We start from the raw sequence: 21,930 nt of genomic DNA on the forward strand, positions 1-21,930 counted from the left end.
TTTAGAAATATTTTTTTAAAAATCAAAAGACTAGTGTTTTAAAGAGGGGGTATGGTTAAAAGTATTGACTTACCCTGAGAAACTGAATTGGAAAAAAGTGAGAAAATGAAATTTGGGTAGATAGAATCTTAGTGGGTGACGTTTGAGACAGCTCTCATTCTTATGCCTTGTGCAAAGAAGAAATACCGACATTCCATACTTCTCAAGTAGTCAGAGGCTTCTATTCCAAATATAAGACCATAAATTCAGAGGCTGGGCTTACTGTCTCTATTGTATTTGGGCCAGATAAAATTTTTTGTTTTGTTTTTAAGAGATAGAAAGTGAAGGTCTAGTAAAAGTTTGCCTCTTAAAGCTTAATACAAATAATTTTAAAGAAATATTTGTCATTATTTTTTTTCAAAGCTGTTTAAAATGGGTCTCTAATACATAGGGTTTATATGAATTTTTTTGTAATAGGTTATTCTCTTAGCCCTCAAGCAAAAACTTATGTGCTAATACTATATTAGGAAATGCTTTTTTCAAGGAAGTCACAGTGAAGGAAAAGGAAAGTGAGAGAGCAAAATTATGGAGGTGAATTATCAACCTTTCTACACTTTCTACACAACCTTTGTATCAAGCACAATTTCACCTTCTTTAAAAGGTAGTATGAACTACCAAATCTCAGTCTATTTTGAAGTAAGAAAAGGAGAATTTATATCTCATACTCCCATTTATATTGTCACAGTTTTGCTTCATGAGCTGCTAACATAGCCCCCTCCTCCCCTCATACACACACACTTCCAAGCGGCCAACAGGCAGTCCCTACTGGGTCCCGTGACATCTCATGTCTCGGAAACAGTAAGAAAATCTCAAGGAGAAAGGCAGAGTGTGCCATGTGGGCATCAAGGAAGATGCAGTAATGTCGGCCCATGAGAAGCCAGTTGCAGTATCTGGAATGGAATAGTCCAAAACTTCAGAGAGAGATCCTACTAAGTGGGTCTTAGATGCCACTAAGACGTATCTGATACAGTTCACAAGACCATCCACTTTACTCTTTCTTCCCTGACCCTAGCACTCAAGGGTGGCATGCATACAGCCTCTAATTTGAGTTCTATTTTTGTGAAGGGGTAATTATGGACATGAATATACAAGTGTGTGAACACAGATATTTTTAGACAATACATATCCTGGGATAGTTTGAGTAAGAATAATGGCCTGACTTTCTTAACTCTGATATTAATAAATGATGGTAATTTTCATACCAGCTTTATTTTTGTATAGCTTAATCTTTGAAATCTTATACTCTTTAGATACATCATTTTTTAAAATATTTGTTTGATCAACATGCATTTCATCAATGTCAAGTGGACTTTTGCTTTTTCCACCCAACAAAACTTCATGCATCTTCAAGGCTAAATTAAAAAGTCACCTTGTCTCTAAGGATGGTATTGTATAGTTGAATCTTATTTTCGTTTAAGTTCTTAAGTCCCTTTGTAAGGAAAAATTGAGGGCAGTCCAAATTACCTATGAAAATAATTTAAATCACCCACTAGAAATAGTATTAAATTTATACATATTATATTATATATTGTATTGTATTATTACATTATTATGTAATTATTAGTTTGTTTATACAAACCTGTATAAAATCTCCTAGGTCTTGGCCAGTCAGTGTTTTCTGTGTGGCTCTGAGTCTCAAGAAAGCCTTAAAATCAGTCACACATCTCTTCTATCATTTTTGCCCTTGAGTTTCAGGCTTACTTGCATCTATTGTTGTTTTAATAGAGTCAGGTATGTGACTCAAATCCACCGACCCAGACTTTCTCAAAAAGATTAACCATCTCTCCTTTGCACTCTGCTATCACCTTCTTTATGCTATTGGCAGGCAGTTTATCATACTTATCATGTCTATTTGGGGAGATATGACAGTGAGGCATTTCCTACAGCCATCTCCCATTTGAACATAATATTTTGCCTCCTTAGACATTAACATTAGAATTAAAAGTAGGAAAGATTAAAATATAATCTGATAGGAAAGCATCTGGAATAATAACTTGAAAAAAAAAACCCAAAACATCCCTAGGTTTCTAGTAATTTGCTAAATAAAGACCCCTCCCCTGACTTGATCTTTTAGATGCTTACAACTATTTTCCTAGATGGCAAAGCTGAGAACTGAAGCTAGCAGTGGTCATGGTCCTAGGGGAGTTCTGTTTAGTAAATCTTGACTTGACATAGGAGCCAACCCCCTCCAAAGGCTTCTCTGCTGCATTTCCCTACAGCTCTAACGGTACTGTGTTTGGTTCTCTCCAGAATCATCCACCTTGTTGAAAAGTGAGTTCCATGAAAACAGGGAATATCTCTTATATTTGTATCCCTGATGCTCAGCATAGTTTAGAGGATGATAGGTCCTCAATAAATGTTTGAAGATATAATGAAAAATTTTAAATTATGCCATGTTTCCACATAAAGTCTTCTCAATTCTTACAATCCTCTCAAAGTATATTATATTAAATTAGATTTCATTAACTGACAATGAGGATAATTTGTGTTTATTTGGTATTTCTAATTGTTATATTATAAAACAGAATTATGCTGAATTTAAACTTAATTCCTAAGAAGCTTTTTAATTTATCATAAAAAAACAAGTGAAGATGTGCCACTTAGATGATTCATTATATTGTTTATGCCCATACTAAGTGAGAAGAGATAATTAAACCCCCTAGTGTGTTCACACAGAGGCTTGATAAATGTTTATTAATTATTATGGATGTGCTATAGATAACAAAAGGCAGTATATATTGGGTCATTTAGAATCAGCTGGTGTCTAGTTTCAGAATTGAATTTTTCTCATTGCATTGCCCTATTGCCTGAATATAGCTTCAACTTGAATAATTAAATCAAGGACTCAAGCAAAACTCTCTAATGCAATCTTGAAAGAGAACATTGTTGAACAACAAGTTCCAGCACCAAACTCTACACTGAATATTTTTAACAGTCTTAGGAAACCATTGATTTGCTAATAGCTACTCCTTGAACATCAGAATTTAATTAGGCAATCTTGTATTGGACACCAGATAAAGTAAATGGATAGTTAGCAACCTTAGATCACATGGCACAAAATAAATCATAATACAAGACTTCTTCCATTTACTTCCTTCCTTCTATAGTGCGATACTAAATTGCTTTGAGATAAATGGTTTCCATCATACGCCTCTGTTGAGGACAAAAAACAGAAAATGACACTATTAATATACTGAAGTTGCCTCATTATTCAGAAAGATTAGAATAAAGAACCAAGATAACAGGCCTGTAGATTGTTTTCCTAGCATATTAGAGGGCTTTGCTAATGACTACAAAGTTTAAGATTATTTATATATATATATCACAAAATGTGAGCATGACAGTGGTGTTAAGTAATTAGGAATATGTTTCAAAAATATTTAAAGATTTCTTACATATTTATAATAGTCTTTCTCTTATAAGCTTATGAAGTAATTAATCTGATTGTATAGACTTTCCTAATAGATTAAAAGAAATAATATACAAGAATTTTTCAATGAAAATTTTAAGTCAGCCATTTATACTTATATGTATTATGGAGTAAATTATACATATGACTATTCATGATTCTGGATAATTATTTCAGGAAGAGTCATTATATTTCCTTTTAAACAGTTGTAATATAGCTGATTAATGCTTTAGAAAAATTAGAGCAGCTCTAAAATAAGTAATCTAATGGGTGATGATAATATTTTTGTTTGCTATCATGTAAGCCAATGAGGTCATTCTCCTTCCTGCAGGTAGAACTCCAAGTTAATATCCTTTTACAGATATGAGTGTCCCTAACCTGGACATAACAAATTGATAATGGAAACTAATTAATGCTGGGAACCCAACACTATTTGGGATATCATTTTTAAGAGTTACTCATCTTCAAAATTCTCCTTCACAGGCAGAGTAGCTTAGAGCTTCTATGCAAGAGTTGAGTTCTGAGTGTAATAAAACTTGAGTTTCCTAGGATAAAATTCTGCACAGGAATAAATCTCTTTCAATTTCATAGATGGACAGAAAAATTTAACAGTGCACAAATGCAGTAAATAATCATGAATAAATTAATACAAGTAACTTATTTTCCAGAAAGTTTTGGCAGATTTTGAAAATCATTTAATCATATCCTCAATTTTTTATTTATATCAGAGCTGTGTGTTTTTGTTCATTTTATTTTTTTGTTACCTGAATATATTTTTTGCTTAGCACGCTACAGGTTAACAGATGCTGAAAGTCCTAAAAACACTAATGTTATTTTCAAGGAAAAGAAATGCAAAGAGTTCTTAAAAGCTATTTTGTCACTTTGAAAGAATTTGAAATATAAGTTCCAGAGGGGAGAGTGAATTATCTGAGAGAGGAGTGATGACATTGTACTTTCAAATGTGCTGAAGATTAACTGTATACGAAGAGGTAAAAGCCAGGTAGGTAAATGAGGCTATGCAACCTACTAAATAATTCTGATTATTTAGAATCATTGAGTGTGACATTAACAGATTGACACACTTATTTCACTTGTACAAGAATTTGTATTGTTAAAACCAGTACTGTAACTAACAACAACAGCGTCAACAAAAACCAAACTTACAACCTACAGATCAAAAACCAAACAAGATAGGTACTACCCACAAAGAAAATCAACCTACCACAGAACAAATGCCTTGGTGATCTTGCTGAGTCAAACCAAACAGTAATTATGAGGGCAGGCATGGAAACCAGCAGACAGAGTTACATTTGATCACACATCAGGCTTTGCCTTTTTTTCTTTCTGTCATAGTCAGGGCCATAATCATAGTGCCCCATTTAGATGCCACGTCTGGGTCAAAAGATGTATTCAGAGATCCAAATAAGCACTCTGAGTAGGAGAAAACTATTGACCTATGAACATCTTTACTTGCATGTTGATTTTTATTCAACATGTAATTTATTCTGATGTAAAATAGATGGTACAGAGTTTGAATCTCTAGAATAATTTTGCAGCAGGAATATGTCCTAATAGTGACATTATTCCAATTATTGTAATTGAACATATTCCTGAACACTTTGGAAATGGCATAGGAAGTAAGTCAAACAGTGCAACGTAGCAGATGAGGCTCAGAAACGGAGGTCTCCTTTAACCTGAAGTCTGTTGCAACTGTGCTTTTCTCATTTTAAAACGTAAGAACTGAAGTATTTCTAAGAACCCTGCAGACTTCCAGATTCAGTGACTGTATACATTTTTTCAACATCAGATTTCAGATTTTAAATATAGGAATACATTTACATTCTTTGTGTTGAAATATCCTAGAGATTAAGTATCATTAGGTATTGTTTTAGAGCGTGGTCTCTTCAGTTTTAAGGATTCACTCTTGTATAATTCTATACACTCTGATCCAATTTACTAACAGAGAAAGAGATACAGGGCACTGTGGTTAATTGTAGAAAATGATTGCCAATGACTATTTTCTGAGGTCTGGGAAGCCATCTGAAAGATCAAACAGTACACAAAACTAGGTACAGTGTATTGTAATTAAGCATCACAGCTAATGGCCCTCGAACAAAACTCTGCTGGAAGACACAGTGATTAGAGACACCTGCAGGTTAATAATTAGAAGCATCTGAGCACAGAAGCAATTAATATAGGAAAACTCTCCCAGGAGAGAAAAGGCTGAGTAATAAACAAAATCAGATTCCTTCCAAATTCTCATTTAAAAAAGTCTGTGCTATTAAAGTATCACCAAGTCCAAACTTTTTAAAGAATGCATTAAAATACTTATATGTAGTTGTTCTGTAGTATATTCTTTTAAGTTTACTGTACTCGTAAATGTTTTCATTCAGTGTAAGCAGCAATGGTTGTTTTTCTCCATTTACCAAGTATCAAACAATTTGGAGTTATTAAGGATCAGGTATGAGAACTGGTATTAATGATTTGCGAGGCAAAACAAAGACCACTGACGTTGAATTTATATCTAAATTTCTAGAATGTTTAAGAAGAAAGCCTCTAAAAACCTGATTTTTCAAATTAAAGACCATACTAACCTAACATGTCTAATGAACTATTTAAAAGTAAAAATTAACTTTTAAAGTGTGACACTGATTTGGTTTTCACATAGAAACATTTGCATCATTTCAGGACAGCATGCTTTTTTTTTAATATTCCATAACTACTTTTGGCTACACAGCTGTCATACACTCCTCTATTTTGTGCTGATCATCTTTTAATCTTTATTGTGTATATGTGTATGCATTCCTCATTTCAAAATTCTATCAGTTTTAGACATCTTAAATACATAATATTCAATTAGGTCCCACTGTTCATTTTCTGTTGCAAGTTGATTGCAAAAGTAGATGTTTTGAGGGTATATAGCAAAGGCTAATGTATTCCTAAGCAAAATGGAAAAATGATAAACCAGGAAAAAGAGAGACATTAAAGGACTGCTCTGGCCATGTGACCTAATCATTAAAAAACACTTCCAGGGGGAAAAAAAATCTAACATTGCAGAAATACGGATTCATGAATTATGTATAGTCATAAAGGCCCTTGGAAAACATGTAAAATTCAAGCCCTAAATCATTACTTTGAGAACTACTTCTATTATTTTTCTTTGTCTTAAAATGAATAATTTGCAACAGAATCCCAATGCATGTATCTCCTACAGCAAAATTTACTTGGTCAAATATGAAAGATGTCATATTCTAATTTATTTTCACTTTCACTTTTTTTTAATAGTATTATCTTTTGTTCATAGGGACAGATGTTGAGCAGTTTTAGAACACAATGGTTCAGATTTAATTATAATCCAAGTTGACTGTGAGCAAACATTATAGACAGTATAAAGGTGCTATAACATATTAGCTTTATTATCATCATATTATCATTATTATTAAATTACTTCTTCAGAATGTCTCTCTTTGTATACAATCCATATCACATTTGTTCTGTTACTATAGCTTCGGCTTCTTGATCGCCCTTGTTAGCCTTGATCTTCTAGACTTGAAATAACCTCAGAGCCCTTTATGGATACATTCTGTTTGCTAGGCTTATTCATTGCTATGCCTTTTTTTTTTTTTTTAATGTTCCTTAAATCTGAATTTTCTTGTCCTCTTATTTTTTTCAAGAAAGATGTGACACTTACGGGGATCGTTTAGGGATTGTCATCTGGTCTCTAGCACTTTGATACTCAAAGTGATGTCCCATGGGCCTCAGCTGGAAGCTTGCTAAAAATGCAGATTCTTTTCCCTCCAACCCAGACCTACTGAATCAGAGGTTTCAGTTGAACAAGATCCCAGGAAATCCAAATGCACATTCAAGTTTTAGGAGCATTACACTTGACACCAAGTATGTACTGGCTTAAAAATGAATACATGATTTTTCTCCTTTTCCCTACACATTTCCTTTGACTGCACTTTCAATTAAAAAAAGTCATTTGGAAATGGCATGGAAATTCTGTAGAGGAATGGAAGTTTACATGAAGGTGCAACTAGAGAAATCACGTGGTGGATTTTTTGCTGAATAAATCATCCGGCTTGGTTCAATTAAAATTTACATTCAAATTTCGAAATAATTTAGATTTAAATTTAAGAATCTTATTAAATCATTCCCCTCTCACATGTTTATTATTCTAGCTGAATACATTATTTGTTTGCATTTTTGTTTAATTTTAGAAACCATGATATATTATCTCTCTTTGTAAGCACCCAAAGAGGAAAGGGGAGCATGAAATGAATCATCAGGAGATAAAAACAAACATTTACACTTTCATTTTCACATTATTAACTTGCAGTTTAGAGTTTTCTTTTTTCTTTTCTTTCTTTCTTTCTTTTTTTTTTTTTTTTGGAAGCTTAGAATTTTCGATGATTATGCTTCAAGACATCAAAGCCTTGTTTCCTTTTCAGCTTCTTTTCTATTTTTATACTATCTGTGGGCATCTGAGTATGCAGAATTATGTCCTAGACTACTTGTTCTCCAATTACAAAAATTTCTTCTCTCTACTGAGTAAATGATAACGGAAAATAGTGAAAATAAGGAAAATAGTTGTAAGTGAAAAAAGGAAAATAGTTGGCAAAATTTTACTTGGTAATTTTGGTTTATAATTTTTTAATATTGGTCTTAGCTCAGACTTTCTTATTCAGTATTACAGTTTAGCAATGATCTGACTTATTGAATATAAAACAAATATCAGATTATTTTTTAAAATTTTATACTTATCTCCATGGGAAATGTTCAAAGAGAGCCTAAAATATTTTCCATTGGAAGCCAGTTACATACATTCATTAGAAGGAAAAAGATTAATTTTAGTGAAAGAGATTTTGACTTTTCTTTGCTTTTTCTATTCGTTTGAATAGTCATTGATAAAGTGGAATAAGATAAGTCTTTTGAGCCAATTTTAGTTTTTATTTCACTTCATTTAAGGCTAGCTGCTTAAGGAACTTTCCAAAACCCCAATTGTTAAAAATGCTTGAGTAACATTACCATCAGCCAGAATTTAAAAGTTTCTCTTATTTACCTCTGTACCCATTTCTTTTTCTTTCCTTCTTTCTTTTTCTTTCTTTCTTTCTTTCTTTTTTTTTAGAGTGGGAGGCAGTGGGAGCGGGAAGAAGAAGAGGGAGAGAGAATCTTAAGTAGGCTGCACGCCCAGCACAGAGTCCAACCCAGGGCTCAATCTCACAATCCTCAGATCATGACCTGAGCTGAAATCAAGAGTCACATGCTTAACAGACTGAGCTACCCAGGCGACCCAGTATCCATTTTTTATAAGTTTTCTTGAAGATTCCCTAAATGAAATACTCAATGAGTCATGGGGGCAGAATGGGCTGGACTGATTTGTGTCCCCTCAAAATTGATATAATGAGCCCTTAATCCCCAAAGTGACTATATTTGGAGATTGAGTTTTTAGGATGTAATTAAGGTTAAATTAGGCCATGAGGGTGGGATCCTAATATGATAGAATCTGTGGTCTTAGATAAAGAGGAAGAAATCTCCCTCTAGACTTTCTCTACACACACACACACACACACACACACACACACACACAGGAAAGGCCATGTGAACACAGCAAGAAGGCAGATGTTTTCAAGCCAGAAGAGTGTTCTCACTAGAATCCAGCCATGCTGATACCCTGATCTAGGACTTCCAACCCCAAGCAGTGTGAGAAAGGAAGTTTCTGTGGTTTAAGCCACCCAGTCTAAGGTATTTTGATATGACAGCCTGAATGGACTAAAACCGATTTCGGTATTGAGAAATGTAGTGCTGCTGCAACAAAAACTTAAAAATGTGGAAGCAACTTTGGAACTGGGTAATGGGTGGAGGCTGGAAATGTTCTAAGGAGCATGCTAGAAATATGAATGCTAAAGGTGATTCTGGTGAGATCTCAGGCAGAAATAAGGAACTTGTTACTGGAAACCGGAGGAAAGGTGACTTTTGCTATAAACTGACAAAGAACTTCACTGAACTGTCTTGTAGTTTATTGTGGAAGATAGAACAAACATTGAAATGAGATATTTAGTTGAGATTTCCATCTTGGTTCCTCCTGCCTGCTTATAGTAAAATGTGAAAGAAGAGAAATGAGTTGAGAAGAAATTATTAAGCAAAAAGGAACCTAAACTTAAAGATTTGGAAATTTTTTAGTCTACCCATATTGGAAAAAGAGAGAGAGAGAGAGGAAGCATTTGTGTATAGAACACCAAAAGTATGGCTGGACTATCACTTGCTAAAGAATTTATGGGATTATACAAGGAGAAACACTGCCAGTTAGAACTTGAGGGGGTGGAGACAGGATGAAATGAAGGAGGGCTGTAGGACTTCTTGGATTTGACAGGACAGGATGAGAGTGCTATTTAGTTGTAAATAAGCTCTGTTACATAAGAAGAGGGAGAGATGCCCCTGAAGGTGATTCAGAGATCATGAGGACCACATGCTTGGTTTTAACTGGCCAGATGGCCTTTGCCTCTGGGATTGGACCCCAGCCTAGCAGAGCTACAGGAATGAGACTCCCAACTAGGGCCTTGGGAGTGATGCTGCCAGCTCAGTGGGCCTGGAAGGCAGAGCATCAAACCAAAGAGGATTATTCTTGAGTCTTAAGATCTAATGGAACTTGCCCTCTTAGGTTTCACACTTGCTTGGGACCCGTCGCCTCTTTCTTCTTTCCTATTTCTCTCTTTTGGACTTGGAATGTCTAATCAGTGTCTGTCCCTTCATAGTAGTTTGGAAGTAATAACTTGTCTGGTTTCACAGATTCACAACTAGAGAGGAATTTTGCCTCAGGATGAATCATATGTCCAATCTCATATCTGGTTTATATATTTAGATTAGACTTTAAATTTTGGATGTTAGAGTTGATAGTGAAATGAGTTAAGACTCTTGGGACTGTTAGGGTAGAATGAATGTATTTTGCATATGAGAAGGATATGAGTCTAGGGGGTCAGGGTGGAATGTTATGGACTAAATGCTCATCCAAAATCCATATGCTGAAGCTCTAATCCTCAATGTGACTGTATTTACAGATAAGGCTTTTAGGAGGTAATTAGGATAAATGAGGTCATAAGGGTAGGGTCCTGATCTGTTAAGATCAGTAGCCTTATAAGGAGAGTGGGGGAGAGAGGGGAGAGAATCTCTCTTTTCTTGTGTACACACCTAGGAAAGGCCATGTGAGCATCCAGCGAAAGAGAGCCATCTGCAAGCCAGGAAGAGAGTTGTCAGCAGAACTTGATCATGCTGGCCCCTGATCTTAGACTTACAGCCTCCAGAACTATGGTAAATACATTTTTGTTGTTTAAGCCACCCAATCTATGGTTGTTTTGTTATGGCAGCTGGATCTGACTCAGAGAGCAGATATTTATAGAAGATCTACTGTGTGTCATAGAACTTTTGAAGATACAAAGTAGAAAATGGTGGTTAAAAACAAAACAAACAAAACAAACCTGTCTCATAAATTATTTCCTACTAGGAGTAAAAAGGCTCTAAAGAGCTGTGTATCAACTACTAGTTCCTATTTATCACCCTTCCCACCAACTCCCTTCTTTCCCCCACCTCACAGTTCTAAGATATATATATAAATAATTTTTTTTTTCCCTCTCTTGACTGCTTAGTATTTCAGAACTTCTACATGGCCATGGAGCAGAATAGAAAATTAATTAGGCTTGGTTTCTGACCTGATAGCATACTATACTGAAAGAAAAATAAATTTGGCTGTGTATTGTTTGCATATGATTCACATTACCACCCTTTGACCAGAACTCAAATATTCCTGAGAAAAACCTTAAAGCTAACTTTAAACTGGTTTGTACAGAGAAACTTCATTATCACATTTCCTGTTCAGTGCTACTGCTATTAGAAGCTCTAACTTTCACCAAATACTAATAAAATAATACCATTTTATGTTACATGTTCATATTAAATATTTGTGTAATTTGGGAGTCTTGGAAAACATGGAAATGTTTAGGTTTTTTTTCACTTTTATGGAAAATATAAAATATCTTCTTAGGGTTTGGAAATTTTTTTTTTTCTAAATTTGAGTATCTTAAATAATGATAGTATCTGGTAGGAATCTACTTATTGACATTTAGGTCATCATATAGCAACCGTTTGTAGTTTGATTAGGTCAAATTTATTGTTCTGGAAGAAAATGTCAGCAATTTCTAATTGCAGTGAAATAGCAACAATTTAATAAATTTTACTTCTTGCATGCAATTATTTTGGTTAAGGTCTTATTCCATTGAACACTTGGGCACTTATTTTTGCAGAGTTGAGAGTGAGGTAAAAAATACAAGTGATCTTTACAAGCCAGAAAAGGCAAGGAATGAATCCACCACTAGAATTTCTAGAGGAGATGTAACTTTGCTGACACCCCAATTTTAGCACTTTAAAACCCGCCTCGATGAGATACTACCTCACACCAGTCAGAATGGCTAAAATTAACAAGTCAGGAAACGACAGATGTTGGCGAGGATGTGGAGAAAGGGGAACCCTCCTACACCATTGGTGTGAATTAAAGCTGGTGCAGCCACTCTGGAAAACAGTATGGAGGTTCCTCAAAAAGTTGAAAATAGAGCTACCCTATGATCCAGCCATTGCACTACTGGGTATTTACCCCAAAGATACAAATGTTGTGATCCGAAGGGGCACATGCACCCCAATGTTTATAGCAGCAATGTCCACAATAGCCAAACTATGGAAAGAGCCTAGATGTCCATCAACAGATGTATGGTTAAAGAAAATGTGGTATATATACACAATGGAATATTATGCAGCCATCAAAAAAATTGAAATCTTGCCATTTGCAATGACATGGATGGAACTAAAGGGTATTATGCTAAGCTAAATAAGTTAATCAGAGAAAGACAATTGTCATATGATCTCACTGATATGAGGAATTTGAGAAACAAGACAGAGGATCATAGGAGAAGGGAGGGAAAAATGAAACAAGACGAAACCAGAGAGGGAGACAAACCATAAGAGATTCTTTTTTTTTTTTAAAGGTTTTATTTATTTATTCATGAGAGATAGAGAGAGAGGCAGAGGCGGAAGGAGAAGCAGGCTCCCCGCAGAGCAGGGAGCCCGATGCGGGACTCGATCCCAGGACCCTGGGATCATGACCTGAGCCGAAGGCAGACGCTTAACCGACTGAGCCACCCAGGCGTCCCCCATAAGAGATTCTTATTCTCAGGAAACAAACTGAAGGTTGCTGGAGGGGAGAGGGGTGGGAGGGATGGGGTGGTTGGGTGATGGACACTGGGGAGGGTATGTGCTATGGTGAGCACTGTGAATTGTGTAAGACTGATGAATCACAGACCTGTATCCCTGAAACAAAAAATACATTATATGTTAATAAAAAAATTTTAAAAAATAAAATAAAGTAAAACCCATTTTGGACTTCTGACCTCCGGAATGGACTAAATTTCTATTGTCTTAAATGACTAAGTTTGTAATAATTTGTTATAGCAGCAATAGGAATCTCATACACTCTACATAGCAAGGAAAGGATTCTCACATTAAATCATTAAGCAATTAAGTCACAGAAAGAGTGAATTTGGATACATAGGTAGCATCTCAAGCAACTATTCCCATGTAGTCAGGTGATATGTGTTCTTGTCTTACCTCTGTCATTGACTAACTGGGTAACTTTAGGAAGTCATTTCACCTGTCTGGACCGTGTGTCCTCTTTGCACCAACTATGAAGCAATTAAACAAAATCACCATCTCTTAAATTTTCTTTACCCTTTCAAAGCTTTTCCCATTCTTCTTCAATTTAAATTTCAATGGACTTTCATTTTGGTTGTCTGAATTATGGTAAAATAAGTGCATTACTATTGTGTGTGTATGTGTGAGTGTGTGTGTGTTTTTCAAAAGACCATCATTTCCTTCTATCCCCGAGCCTTTGACATGAACTTCTGCGATGGGTTATGGAAGAAATGGTGGTAGAATAGCATCTCCGCTGGCTTGAAAATCAGAGTAGGAGGACCGTCTTGGCTTTGAAAATCTGACCTCAGACAAAGCCATTCCAACCTAACCTCTGGAACTTTTTATATAGTTTGAGATTAATCAGGAGCACCCTCAGGATTTCTTAAGAAGATTTCTGGGCAATAATGAATAATTAATTGAAAGAAAAAAGAGTCAAAAAATCTGATGGCAGCGTGATCAGTTATTTCATCTAATAACTTGCAATTTGGCTGTGGAAGATTCTTAATGGTGAGATGAGTGTGGGCAGACAAAAACAGAGTTAATGGCTCTTGGAAGTCAAAGGCACTTTTTTTTTCTTTTATTGGTCTGAAAACAAACAACTAACTTCTACTTAGAATGTTTAACCTAAAGCTTTTGTTTAACCTAATGGCACTTAAATTCTTTTTCTCAAATTCCCAGGGTGACTTATCTTCTCAGTCAATCAAATGTGGCTGGCCCACTAACGTGCTCTCCTCTCTAACTTGGGAGTCTCAGGGAAATTGACATTCTTTAGCTTACTTCTGTTATGCTTCTGTTTGGTTCTTTCTCTGTTATATTTATTAAGCTAGTGCCATTCTCTGTTTCAAGGCCACCAGGGTCAATAACCAAATTAGAAGGAGACCAAAGCCTGGTTATTCTGGGTGGTAAACTTCAGAATACCCAGTGTGCCTCTGACAAATAGAAAGAAGGAATGAAGAGAGAAACTCTTTTCGTAGCATTGGCTGCCCTTAGGCCAAATGAGCAAATTTTATCAGAAAGCTTTCAGAGCAAAGTATATCTTCAAAGTGTGTGCTACTGCTGTTGTTTCAATTCTTTCAATTTCTGGAACTGACAGTACAAGACGACCAATGGAATCTAGAAGTGCCACAAATTTCCAGAAAGCACATTGTGTTCAGTTCATTCCATAATTTGAAGAACATTTTAGAAAAAAAATTGGAAATTCAAACAAAAAGTTTGCTGACTATACAAGGAGATTTGCTGTTTCTAAAATGCTGAGTGTTCTCAGGAGTCTATATAGATTCCAGACACTACATAAAAAATAAAATAATTCCCATGGTTTACAAGTCATTCAATATACCCTTATTCCGGTTCTGAAATAATTAAAATATTTATGAAGCTTTTTTCCTTGCCCTAGAGCCCATGAACTTTGCCTTAGAAGAGGCTTAAATATTGACTGATCCATTGTAATGTGACATTTATTAACCTATGTAATGTTTAATGTGCTTTAAAAGTAATCTTGGTTTAACATTATTCTTCTGAGGAACAAAAAAAATTTGGATGTTTTTTGGTCACGTAAGAGTTAATAATACAAGATTTGTTTTTCCCATAAAGGATATTTAAAACATTCATATGAATTCTTTGTATGAACAAAGCAGAATACCACTTTTATATTACAGTCTTGAAATTGTCAGCATCTAACAATATTTAGGACTTTTATGCTGCTATTGTTCATTTTGATATAATGAATGCAATTTTTTTGTTGTTGTTGTTGCCCAGACACATTGATGACTTTGGCCTACATAAATATAGAATACTCAACAGATGCAATGGAAGGCAACAGAAGAAAGCATGCAGAAGTCTTAATAGTAAATGTATTTATTTTATAGAAGCAGAAATATATGAAATTCAAAGCCTTAGATCTACAAGTGTGTATATTTTTAATGCAAATCAAACTTGGTGTTAAAGATGGACCTAGTTCTAATTTAAAGCTTGGGGAAAATATATGAAAAAATTTCCTGCTGCCATAGGATTTATTTCTTACCAAAGCTTATACAGATTGTGGCCTTACTGATTTTAAGTTTCAGAAATTCACAAAGAGGTTGACTATTAAATTCTCTTCTTGGAATGCAATACATTGTTTGAAAATATTATAAGAATGTAAAAAGTATTGACCTTGGGTAATTTATATATTTCTTTCTAATATGCAGAGTTCTTTAATTTCTAAAGACTAAAATGAAAATAAAAAGGTTGTAATCCACAAATATAACTGCAAAGAAACAAAAATGTTTTTTTCTGAGTGTTAAGGTTATGAATAATTCGTTGTTTCACTGCATTTTCTGAGTGTTTTACAGATGTTTGAGTTGCTTTTGTAATTAAAATTTTCAGGTTACTATCCAAACATCCTATTCGAGTCATATTTTAAGTGTTTCCAGTAAGAACGCTCTAGCTTCTGGTTTGCAAGATCAGGGAAAAAAAAAATAACTCACAGGAACACTTTAGTTACTAGGCAGAGTTTCTTGCTCAACTTAAAAATACCATTTTTGGATTATGCTTCTAAAATTTAAGAGATACAATCTTTGTAGAATATAAGAAAATTAAAAGTTGTTATTCTCTGTTGGTGACTCAATTAATATTTCAATGACATTTATGACAAATCTCCAGGTGTTACAATTTTCCAAGTTTAGAGTTTTCATTAAAAAAAGAACCAAAGAAAATTAAAAAAAAAAAAATGATGAAGATTTACTGCTGAGCGCTAACCCTGTCATTACTTCCACCAGGTTTGCATCCCTTCAGCCATCTGCAGCCACAGTCCTTCCCTGCTAATTACAGCCATGGCCAGCCCAATTTTGATAGAACCAAAGGCTGGTCTCTTTCAGATCTACTGTTGTCACAGTCAGCCAGACTCGGACTTTCCAGGAAACAAGTTGGCTGCCATTCACAGTCACGCATCTCTCAATAATAGGGAACAATCACAGACGCGTTCCTCAGCTCCCAATTTCCACGAAAAATGTGATTATTTCTTTACAGATTCCACCAATCATTTTCCTAAAGTGAGTTAGTGATTGCTTGAATTTTTAGCTCACTCAGTATTTTTCAAAGACAAAAATCCAAACTCCGCAAAGTACAGAGGAATGAAAAATGAGACTAAAGTATAGAGTTATCTAGAGAATTCAAAATAGTGGCTGAGGACCAAGGATGTAGAGAAAACAGTTCCTGAGAAGAGCTGATCATGACATGACCCAGAATGCAAATAGAGTCACTGAGTCATATATCGTTTTCAACTCCAAAACTACTGATTAAGCCTAATGCCTTCATTATTGTTGTTGATCTTTATGGGTATAAGGCTACATAGCCTGATGAAGTAAATCTGTTATTTAGAACTCTCTACATATTCTGTTCTTGTCCAGAAACATTCCCTGAGTTAACCATACTTAATCAAATAAAACTAAATAACTAAATATATTTTATGACCCAATTTTTCTTTGTGTGGTGGATGAGGGAGCAATTGGCAGAGTTCCTTTAATGTTTCCTCATTTAAAAGCCAAAAGAAATTTCTCTCTTATACTATATCTCTAAAATAGGAAAGAAAGAGAGAAAGAAGAAAGAAAGAAAGAAAGAAAGAAAGAAGAAAGAAGGAAAGAAGGAAAGAAGGAAAGAAAGAGAAAGAAAGAAAGAAAGAAGAAAGAAGGAAAGAAGGAAAGAAAGAAAGAAGAAAGAAAAAGAAAGAAAGAAAGAAAGAGAAAGAAAGAAGGAAAGAAAGACGAAAGGAAAGAGCAGGTAATTGGAGGACATGACAAGATATATAGGAGGGAAGCTGGGTTATAATTAACTAAGTTTTTTGACTCAGTATGTGGACACTTAAAATCTTGTGTATCTATATCATTTTGCCTTATCTTTGACAAAACTGACATTTTGCAAACTAGGCAGGATTCATTTTCTGCTTACAAAGTATCTGCTATTTAACTTATGTATTTCTCTTAATTTAGGGATACAAAGAGAGATACAGTTTATTTCATATAAGAAGTTATGCTGATTTATTGGTATATTTAATTTATTAAATTAATATTGATTGAATGCCAGATACTGTCCTAGACTCTGGGTAAAAAAGATGAATGAGACATGCTCTCTAGGAGTTCATAGTCCAGTGAGAAACTATAGTTCAGTGCAGACATATCCCTCCCCAGATTTACACAGAGATAATCTCCAAAGTTAAGCTCATGCACATCATGGGAACTTGGGCTTTCTAGAAAACTGGAAGATCATTTGAACACATGTTTCTAAATAACAGTCTTGATTGGCTGTAGGAGAATCATTTGGAAAACATTAAAAAAAAGGGAGAGATACCTAAGGTCCATATTATGTCTATTGCTCAGACTATAGAGGTGGGTTGAGAATTTATAATTTAAAAAATGTCCCCAGGTAATTCTTTTTTCTTTTCTTTTCTTTTTTTTTTTTTTTTTTTTTTTTTTTAGTAGGCTCCATGACCAGCATGGAGCCCAAGGTGGGGAGAGGGGCGGTGGGGCTTGAACTCACAACCCTGAGATCAAGAACTCAGCTGAGATGAAGAGTCAGATGATTAACCCACTGAGCCACCCAGGGGCCCCCAAAAATGTCCCCCAGTAATTCTGATGAAAGTCAAGTTCATGAATGACTGCAAGGTTCAAAATCTTCTTTGGGGGGATATAAATTCAAAGAAGTCAATCATTTGTGGCATGAGACCATACAGTTATTATTTACATTATTTTCACATAGTGGTAAAATTACTGAATTAGAAAACTATTCCAAATATTATTCTGTCATGCACCAAAGAGAAGAAATACATGTTAACACAATACAAGTTATTCCTCTGACAGAGGCTTTTGGAATTCATGCTACTCTATGTTGCAAAATCAGGGCATGATTTTAGATCATTCATAAGCATAATATAATATTTAAGGACTATGTTTAGTCTTTATTGTTTGTCTGTTTCTTTACTGTGTCTTGCTGTGTATCCAACAGGGAGTTTTATCCCTTGTCTCCTATCATCTTTTATACCTCAGAGAAAAGTTTCCTTATAAACAAGGATAGGAAAGTGGTGTGTGCCATTAGTTTAGTGATATTATCTATTTGAAAGCCTACTCACTTTTAACCCACACAAGTTCCTTGCCTCTGTTCAGTTCGAAAGAATTCAACCAAAAAACATCATTAAATTTACCATTTGTATCCATTTAAAATTAGTATCTTCGTTCCTTCATTATTATATTCATTAGCCCTTGTCGCAGCCATCAGTAACACCCTTAACAAAATATTTTTTCTTGCTAAATATATTTATATGGATGTTATCTTTGATAATGTCTTTTATTTATTTATTTTTAAATATTTTATTTATTTATTTATTTATTTGACAGAAAGAGAGAGAGAGCACAAGCAGGGGGAGCAGGAGAAGGAGAGGGAGAAGCAGGCTCCCCGCTGAGCAGGGAGCCTGATGTGGGGCTCAATCCCAGGACCCTGGGATCACGACCTCAGCCAAAGGCAGATGCTTAACCATCTGAGCCACCCAGGTGTCCCTGATAATGTCTTTTAACACATATGTCTCTAAAACTCTCTAAAAATATCTTAAACAAATAGAATTTTTTTTGTAGATAACAGCTTATAGGTGTATTTTAGGAACATTCCTCCCCCCCCAATATTTCTGCACTAGAAGTCTAAAATCACTCCCCATTTGTTTCTGGGAATATTGCAAAAGCCAAGTATCTGTTCAACTCATAGCATTGCCAAAGCTGCAGAAACTTGCAGATCATAGAAGAAACCAAACTGCCCAGGGAATTTTGGGGGATCATCATACCACTTTTCTCCAGTCTGGGGATCAGGGAATCAATATCCTAATCCACGTGGGTTGAAGTTCCTCCTAGGTTTGCCCTAATTCAACAGGTCTTAGGAAATTGGGTAGATTATGTGATATTTGAGTGACTTAAAACATGTCTTTGAGAGTTTAATAAATCAATTAGGAGAAAATATTAAGTGTGTCATAATTACTTGGGATTGGGCATGAAGATGGAGTGGGAGGAACAGAATTAAGATTTTTTTTTAAAAGATTTTATTTGTTTATTTGACAGAGAGACACAGCGAGAGAGGGAACACAAGGGAGGGGGGAGTGGGAGAGGGAGAAGCAGGCTTCCCGCTGAGCAGGGAGCCCGATGTGGGGCTCTATCCCAGGACCCCGGGATCATGACCTGAGCCGAAGGCAGACGCTTAACGACTGAGTCAACCAGGCACCCCCAGAATTAAGATGGTTAAGAACACTTCTAAATTCGAATCAACCAAACTGAAACCAATCCACAGATCTTGCATTGCACTTCTATGCTCTGAGCATATCGTCAGAAGTATAAATAGCCCTAGCGAGTGGTAAATTTGATTATGAAGTGACTATTTTTTCAATACGAATGAAGGCCAAATGTTATTTTTTAGGACTCTTCTAGCTCTGATATTCTCAGTTACAATGGTAAAATAAGTGATATTTAAAAAAGTGGTCAATATCTATTAGTCACAAAAAATATTCCCCAAATGCTATAAACATCCATTTGTTGCCAAAAGAAAAAAAAAAAGGTTCTTTAAGTTCCTAACAATGTGTGTATGCATATCTACATGCTTACTAGTGTAGAGGCTGTGTATGGAATGTTAAGAGTAACTGCATTTGAATCCTAATTCTATTGCTTATGTCACTTTTAGCAAGGTACATGAGCTCTTGGTGCTTCAGTTTCTTCATCTACATAAAGAGCATAATGATTTCTATTTCTTAGGGTTTGCAGAGGATTAAATGAGAAATGTAAATGTAAATGTAAAGCACTGAGGAAGAAAAAAAAACGTGCACAGAATGAGGGTTTACTGAGTGTTATTATCTCTTTGACTTCTTTTTTGTGCATACCTATCTCTCTCTCTTGAACTAAAATACTGTGGTTAGAATTTAAAGTTTTCACATAGTCATATATTATTGCTAGAGATAATTATTCCTAATATTATTTAGTGATAAACCTAAGAAAGGAAATACACATTAGCACAATGCATGCTATTTATTCAACAAATGTGAATTTAGTTCCTACTACTCTATGTTGCAAAAGCAGAGTGATTTTATATGTTTCATAAGCGTAATGTGGCATTTAAAAACTATCTAGATATTTCCTTTTTATTCCCATATTGTTACCATTGTTAATCCATTTATTGTTGTAAAACATAATCTGGTTCCCGTGATTTCTTACTGAGTTTTTTTTTTTTTTTTTTCTTACTGAGTTTTTTGGCTAAGATTTTTATATTCACTTTACTTAGTGATTTTTTAAAAGATTTATTTATTTATTTTAGAGAGAGAGAGAGAGAGCGCATGCAAGAGGGGGGAGGGGCAGAGGGAGAGGGAAAGAGATAATCTCAAGGCAACTCCCCACTGAACATGGAGCCCAAGGACGTGGGGTTCTATTTCACGACCCTGAGATAATGACCTGAGTCAAAATCAAGAGTCAGATGCTTAACCACCACCAGCCACCCAGGTGCCCCCTTAGTGATTTTAACAACAGAAGCAACTTGGAGTATCATCTGATAACTGTATGGATACAATTTGATAAGATGCTATCAGAAACTTACCAGTGCAATTTGCCCTAATTTATAAATTGAAAGTTGTGATTTATTGTCTTGAGTTGGCTTGTCTAAGTTTTAACACACTGATGAATGTAACAAATATGTACTCAAGGGTGAGAGCTCCAACTCCAAAAAGAGAATTTGTGGTCAGTTATTGTTCATCAAGGAGCAATGAATCAAGACAAACATGTTATAAAAGAAGAAAGTGGAAGATGAGAGGAAGAGAAAAAATTATTTAGAAGAGCTTACTCTTTGGGTAGTCAGATTATAAATTTGTAATCTGAAACCCAAGAACTACAGATATTTAGGGGCAGCAAACATTCATAAATTAGGGAGGTTGCCAAAAAGAATCTGTGTTGAATAAGAAAAATAGTTGTAATTTACAGAATTGAAATACAGATTTATTGGCTATATCTGAAATTGGGTTAGAGCTACCTTTATGCCCTCTGCCCATAAAAATGTATACTGTTGTATGCATAGAATACTCCTAAAATAGGGCTGAATGCATATTGCCTGATAATTTATACTGAAGAAAATCAGTTTGTATGGGGGTGGGGTGGGAAGGGGATGATATTGTCAAGCCTCTAATACCATGAGAAAGCACACACTTTTGGGGGGCAAGAGGGAGGGCAGAGTGTGTCAAGAGGAGTCCTTGGCATGAAGTGCATACCTGATATTTTGATCATTTGCTTTAGGTATTACTGGCAGCCCCAGTGTAATGTTTAAAACTTTACTGTGTTTTGTTACATGGAGAAAACAAGGTTCTCTCTTTTTGAAAGCACTTGCCCTTTTCCTTTCTCATGCAGGGACTTAAATTTTTCCCCAAATGTAAGTTTTCAAGGACAGAGTTGGCAAATGTTTTTCCCTAAAATAAAAACAAACAAACAAACAAACAAAAACATTTCTTTAATTTTTAGAACTCCTTTCTAATTTCTAATTTGAAACAATTTACAAGACTGAAGCCGCTAATGCATTCCATTGGAAATTGATGCCAACATTTGCTATTAAAAGAAATAGAAAGCTGAGCGAAATAAGTCAATCAGAGAAAGACATGTATCATATGACCTCACTGATAGGAGGCATTCTTAATCTCAGGAAACAAAGTGAGGGTTGCCGGAGTGGTGGGGGGTGGGAGGGATGGGGTGGCTGGGTGATTGACATTG

This window comes from Leptonychotes weddellii, chromosome 1 (assembly GCF_054177405.1).
Source record: "Leptonychotes weddellii isolate Sample4059 chromosome 1, ASM5417740v2, whole genome shotgun sequence".
Lineage (NCBI taxonomy): Eukaryota > Metazoa > Chordata > Mammalia > Carnivora > Phocidae > Leptonychotes > Leptonychotes weddellii.